General features: G+C 38.6%; 1 non-coding gene across 1 annotated transcript; it reads left to right on the top strand.

Moving 5' to 3' along the window:
• The first annotated feature begins 1,490 nt into the window (after positions 1–1,490).
• LOC129627473 (U6 spliceosomal RNA) lies at positions 1,491–1,596 on the top strand. The gene has a single exon (XR_008702619.1). It is a non-coding gene; the product is annotated as a U6 spliceosomal RNA (small nuclear RNA).
• The last annotated feature ends 5,599 nt before the right edge of the window (positions 1,597–7,195 follow it).

Raw genomic sequence — 7,195 nt, 5'->3', positions numbered from 1 at the left:
ATTACCTTCACATTACCCCCCACCTCCAAGCCCATTTAATTCTTACTGATGTTGTGTCTTGCTGTGTGGTCAGAGTGAACTAAACTTGTGTTTATTCAGATTTCTAATGAGCCACATTAAGGTTGCTTATTTTCTTCATGGACCACGAGGAAAATTATCATCACTGTCCTTGCATGCTGGCACTGCCCCATATCAGTAATGCATTCACATGACTAGGCTGAGCACATTTGAAAAAGGAAATGAATGGGTATCAGAGTCTCTTAAAGCAGGATCTCCAGGAGATCCAAGTTAATGTAATTTTAATTTCCATATCCTTTACATTTATATTTCTGGTGAGTTTTTGTCTATGTGGTGTTTCATGTGGCAATTATATCTTGCTTCAGGGATTTGTATTTTTCAGTCCTTCATTTATAGTTATGTATCACCACTACTGGGCTTCCCTAGTGATTCAGTGGTAAAAAATCTGCCTGGAATCCGTCTGCCAATGCAGGTTTGATCCCTAGGTCAGGAAGATCTCCTGGAGGAGGAAATGGCAATGCACTCCAGTATTCTTGCCTGAGAGATCTCATGGACAGAGGAGCCTGGTGAGCTACAGTCCATGGGGTCACAAAAGTATCAGACACAACTGAGCAACTAAACAACATCACCACCTCCACCTGCCTGCCCCAGAGGGCCCCCCACCCCAAGTACAATATGGTAATTCATAAAGAATGTCATGGGCTTTCAAATTAAAAACTGGAGCTATAAAATGATGTTAGGATAACGGAGTAATTTGTACCTTAAAAATCTTATTTATTTATTATTATTATTTTTTAACCACAAAGTATTTTATTTGTCTGTAAGAAGATTCTTATACTCACTCCAATCAAATTTATCATATATATATGAACAGAATTGTCATATTCTTAAATACCTAAAAGGGAGACTTTTTTATGATTTTTTATTCAAAACATTTTGTTAGTAGTAAAATAGATAAATATAATCAGCAACAGTGTTTCTGTAGCAGTTTTATTGCATTACAGAGTAAAATGTCATGACATAAGAGATATTTAGAATGGATATGACAGTTAAAACAATTAAAATGAGAATTTGCAGTGATCTGTAGAGAGTATACTTCTGACTTCATTGGAACACAATTCAGTAAAAGGATTATAATGAGAAAGTCCAACCTCATTTCAATTGGGAATTTTTTTTTTTAATTTAATTTAATTTTTTAACTTTACAATATTGTATTGGTTTTGCCATATATCAAAATGAATCTGCCACAGGTATACATGTGTTCCCCATCCTGAACCCTCCTCCCTCCCCCCTCCCCATACCATCCCTCTGGGTCATCCCTGTGCACCAGCCCCAAGCATCCAGTATCATGCATCAAACCTGGACTGGTGACTCGTTTCATATATGATATTATACATGTTTCAATGACATTCTTCCAAATCATCCCACCCTCTCCCTCTCCCACAGAGTCCAAAAGACTGTTCTACATATCAGTGTCTCTCGCTTCGGCAGCACATATACTAAAATTGGAACAATACAGAGAAGATTAGCATGGCCCCATGCGCAAAAATCTTATTTAATCTGTTAAGTCACTTTCTTAATGAATCACAAAAACCTGGAAAGTTTTTATTATTATGCATTACTGTCCTCAGTTTGAAGAGAGTTCTTTTGTTGTTGTTGTTACTGTGATTAATTTGAGCCATTGATGGTATTGGCAGGCATCAAAAGCCCTAGCTAGTTTTTACAATTTATTAACAGTAACGCAAAAAAAAAAAAAAGGTTTGATAAAGACATTGTCGTATAACCTCAATAAGTTGCTATAAGTGCTATTTAAAGTTAGGGACAAAACAAATAAATAAAAAGTTAAGGCCAAACAATCTATATCCCAGGGCTCCCTATTCCTTCCCATTACTATGACATATTTTAAAATGCTTATTAATGTAAATTTACTTTTGAAAGCTGCTTAAGGATTTGAGATTCCCTGGTGGCTCAGACAGCAAAGCGTCTGCCCACAATGCGGGAGACCTGGGTTTGATCCCTGGGTTGGGAAGATCCCCTGGAGAAGGAAATGGCAACCCACTCCAGTACTCTTGCCTAGAAAATTCCATGGATGGAGGAGCCTGGTGGGCTACAGTCCAAGGGGTCACAAAAAGTCAGACACGACTGAGCAAATTCACTTCACTAAAGGATTTAAGAAACCTCTTGAGGTGCCTTGATTTAACCCGAGGTATTTCAAATAAGGATAAGATTTTCGTTATCATTTTTGCACTTGACTTCCTTTGTTCTAAAACAGGAACATGCAAATGTTTTTCTGGTAAAAATCCAGAAAGTAAATATTTGAGGCTTTGTAGCTCTATGATTCTGTCTCAACCACTCACCTCTGCCATTGTAGTGCAAGAGCAGGTCACAGACAATACATTAACTGACAGGTGTGTCTGTGTGCCAATAAATCTTTATTGACAAAAAAGGACACAACCTGGATTAAGCCCACAGAACACCACTTTGTATACTAATACATTCCTGATAAAGGATGGTTCAATCTAATTTGTGCTAAACCAGAGTTTTATTTTTATGGACACTCATGAAAAATCATATAAATTGAAAATCTATTTGCAAATGGAAAAAGATCAGATCAGATCAGTCGCTCAGTCGTGTCCGACTCTTTGTGACCCCATGAATCGCAGCACGCCAGGCCTCCCTGTCCATCACCAACTCCCAGAGTTCACTCAGACTCACGTCCATCCAGTCAGCGATGCCATCCAGCCATCTCATCCTCTGTCGTCCCCTTCTCCTCTTGCCCCCAATCCCTCCCAGCATCAGAGTCTTTTCCAATGAGTCAACTCTTTGCATGAGGTGGCCAAAGTACTGGAGTTTCAGCTTTAGCATCAGTCCTTCCAAAGAAATCCCAGGGCTGATCTCCTTCAGAATGGACTGGTTGGATCTCCTTGCAGTCCAAGGGACTCTCAAGAGTCTTCTCCAACACCACGGTTCAAAAGCATCAATTCTTCAGCGCTCAGCCTTCTTCACAGTCCAACTCTCACATCCATACATGACCACAGGAAAAACCATAGCCTTGACTAGACGAACCTTTGTTGGCAAAGTAATGTCTCTGCTTTTGAATATGCTATCTAGGTTGGAATTAAAGTCTTTTTAAAGAAGTCACATAAAATTCAAACTGATTGATATATTACTAAAAGAACTAGAGTGTTCTATAACTTGTCATTAGAAATGCAAGCATTAGAAATTATCTGCTCTGACATGTGGACTGTATATATACAAGGATTTGGCATCTTTGGGAAATGCTGTGACCTGCAGTGTCATAACTACTAGGTGTTGAGCTAAAATCCAACTAGTATGTCCTCTGTTTTTATCCTCTTTGTATATTATGTTACCATTTAAATATTAAACTAACAGCTTTATGGTATTTTTAATAGCTATATGTTCTGGCCTTTAAAAGTTAATATCCAAGAAAATATAAATTAAATCAGATGTGCACAAGTGAATTAATAAAGCCTCTTTGTGACTTAAGTAATGCTGACACTTTCCCTTTCACACGTCTTTTCTCCAAGGACATGAAAAGTATAACTCTCTGAAGATTAAATGTAATTATTAAAGAGAACTGTCACTGAAGGTTAAGTGTGATGATTAAAGAGAACAAACGACAAGCCTAATGCAGGAAAGAATCTTGCCTTTCAGGTAATGTTTGTGTCCAAAGGCAAAGTGTACAGAAAAAAGTCTAATCCTCTTGAATAAAGAAGGGCCAACTTTATGAGGAAAAAAAAAATGATCATAGAAATGAACGATTATGGTGGTTGGTTTAGTCACTAAGTTGTGTCTGACTCTTGCAACCCCATGGGCTATAGCCTGCCAGGTTCCTCTGTCTATGGATTCTCCAGACAAGAATACTAGAGTGGGTTGCCATTTCCTTCTCCAAGAATGATTATAAAATAAGGAAATGCCAGTGGGGGCGGTACTGGGGTTAACAGCAATGTTGGCTTCTCACAGTTTCATCTTGAAACATAGGAGTTTGATTCATGCAGCTGCTGGAAAGTGGGCAGAGATAGCCCAACCCTTGTCAATGTAGATGAAGCCACATTGCCTCCCCATGGGTTGAGTGTGCGCTGTAAGCCCCACTCACAAGGGGCAGCCTGGACCAGGAACAGACATTCCATTCCTTCTATTTTCTGCCTCTCTCAATGAACTCTATGAACTCTAAGGGTAAATCGATGCCCACAATACAGCAAACATTTATTAAATGCTATTTGATTTTTATGTAAAATTTCCTGGGGAACCAAATCTAAGTCAAAACGTTTAGTCCTTTTCCATGTAATTTTTAATAAGATGACAAACTGTATTTTCCTTAAGGCTACAATGAGTTCTGCATCTCACAAGCTCTTCCTACAATGTGCCATTAACATTTTTCCCACTCATTTGAAAAATGCAAAATACAGTATATTCAAAGGGTTCTATGAGAACTTATTACTATACACTTGGGCTTCCCTGATAGGTCAGTTGGTAAAGAATCTACCTGCAATACAGGAGACCCTGGTTTGATGGGTCAGAAAGATCTGCTGGAGAAGGGATAGGCTACCCAATCCAGTACTCTTGGGCTTCCCTTGTTAAATTGTCACTATCCTATCGTTACACATTTAACATCATCATATTTATTTAATGGTATGTTTAAAACATGTAATTAAAATAATTTAACCTGTCTATAAAAATGTAATTTAATAAATTACCCTGGCTATTTAAATGCATGCTAATCAGCAAGAGATTGCTTAAGCATAATAAGAAAATTAATACCGAGAAATAGAAAATGAACGAACTTCTGGAAAAGGATAATTTCAGAGACTAATTACATCTCCAATGATAAATCATAAATGCATGCTAATGGAAAGACTTAATCCTTTCCATTCAGATTTTAGAGGTGGCCAGAAGTGTCCAATATGTGTTTTCAATCCTATTCACATGAACGCTGCTTTTCTTGTATTCAGTCATGTATTCAGTAATGCATTCATTTTTCATATATATTCTAAACATTCACTCCTGATCATAATTCCATTATAAATAATGTATTAGGATTCTCCAGAGAAACAGAACTAATAGGATATGCATATTTGCGTGCTGCTGCTAAGTCACGTCAGTCGTGTCCGACTCTGTGCGACCCAATAGACGGCGACCCACCAGGCTCCCGTCCCTGGGATTCTCCAGGCAAGCATATTGGAGTGGGTTGCCATTTCCTTCTCCAGTGCAGGAAAGTGAAAAGTGAAAGTGAAATTGCTCAGTCGTGTCCAACTCTTCGCAAACCCATGGACTGTAGCCTACCAGGCTCTTGCATCCGTGGGATTTCCCAGGCAAGAGTACTGGAGTGGGTTGCCATTGCCTTCTCTGGCATATGTGTGTATGTATGTACATATTACTGGCTCATGGGATTATGATGACTGAGAAGTCCGCACCAGGAGAGTCAATGGTAGAGTTTCAATTCTAGTCCAAGTACAAAGCAGGAGAAAATTAGCGTCCCAGCTCAAAGGCAGAGAGTTTTAGTCCGTTCTGGCCTTTCTGGATTGAATGAGGCCACTCACTTTGTGGAAGAAAATTGGCCTCAGCACATCACCAGTTCAAGTGTTAATCTCATCCAGAAACACCCTCACAAATACACCTAGAAATAATGTTCAGCCAAATATCTGGGCACCCTATAGCTGACTCAAGATGACACAGAAAATTAACTCCCACAAGTAGTTGAGTGGAAGAGAAATCAATTAATCAAAACCTGTTCTTGTTATTTGCTTTTCGCTTACTTTCTTATAGTTGCTCCATTGTGTTTTTGTTTGCCGGGTACAGAGATTGCCATTCTACCAGTTCAAGATAACCACATACTGACAAAGGACTCTTTTTTCACTTGCCTTTCCAGTTTTCTATTTGATCTCAAAAGCAGCTGTGTTATTTGTGTTACCCCACTTCATCAATTGTGGACATATTTTTGGCCCAATCTTTGATAATTGCTGGACTTCCCTTGTGGCTCAGCCAGTAAAGAATCTGCCTTCAATGCTGGAGACCTGGGTTTGATCCCTGGGTTGGGAATATCCCCTGGAGAAGGAAATGGCAACCTGCTCCAGTATTCTTGCCTGGAGAATCCCATGGACGGAAGAACCTGGCAGGCTAGAGTCCATGGGGTCGCAAAGAGTCGGACACGACTGAGCGACTTCAAATCAGTTTTGACAATTGCTATCAAATGACTTATCAAACACCCTTGTTTAAGGTATAGTTACCAGATATACTATGCAGAAATCAGAGAGAGAAAGAACAAATGAGATCCTGTCCTTGTCCTGGAGAAATGAGGTTAGGAAAAGATAAGAGACACAACCAAAGTAAGTTCGTATCTAAAATATATAAAGAACTTCATTATCAAAAAACAATTTAAAAATGGGCAGAGAACTTAAATAGGCATCTTTCTGAAGAAGATATACACACAGCCAACAGACATATGAAAGGTGCTAATCATCAGGGGATGTCAATCAAAACCAAAATGATGTATCACCTCCCATCTGTCAGAATGACTATCATCAAAAAGACAAGAAATAATGTTTTGGCAAAGATGTGGAGGAAAGGGAACCCTCATTCACTTTTGGGGAAAAGGTAGTAAATTGGTTACAGTCACTATAGAAAAAAGTATGGAGATTCCTCAAAAGAATTAAAAATAGAACTGCCATAAGAGCCATCAGTACCACTCCTGGATATTAGTGAAGAAAACAAGTAACTCAAAAAGATACATGCACGCCAATGTTCACAGAGTGTTATTCACAATAGAGAGAGATGGAAGCATTCCAAGTATCCATCAACAGATGAACAGATAAGAAAATCATGGTATATATACAATGGAATATTACCCAATCACAAAGAAAGAACAAAATTTTGCCTTTTGTAATAATATGGATGGACCTGGATGGCATTATGCTTAGTTAAAATAAGTCAGGCAAATAAGATACTGTAGCTTTTCACCTGTATGTGGAATCTAAAAAATAAAGCATACAAGCACATATAGCAAAGCAGAAAAGGACTCACAGATACAGAGAACAAACTGGTGGTTACTACTGAGGGGAGGGGGAAATTAGGTGAAGGGATTAAGAGACACAAACTACTAGGTTTAAAATAAGTTACCAAACTGTAATGTAGGCCCCAGAGAATACAGTCAATATTT

Source organism: Bubalus kerabau, chromosome 14, assembly GCF_029407905.1.
Source record: "Bubalus kerabau isolate K-KA32 ecotype Philippines breed swamp buffalo chromosome 14, PCC_UOA_SB_1v2, whole genome shotgun sequence".
In the NCBI taxonomy this organism is placed as follows: Eukaryota; Metazoa; Chordata; class Mammalia; order Artiodactyla; family Bovidae; genus Bubalus; species Bubalus kerabau.
This window is presented reverse-complemented; position numbering and strand designations above follow the sequence as displayed.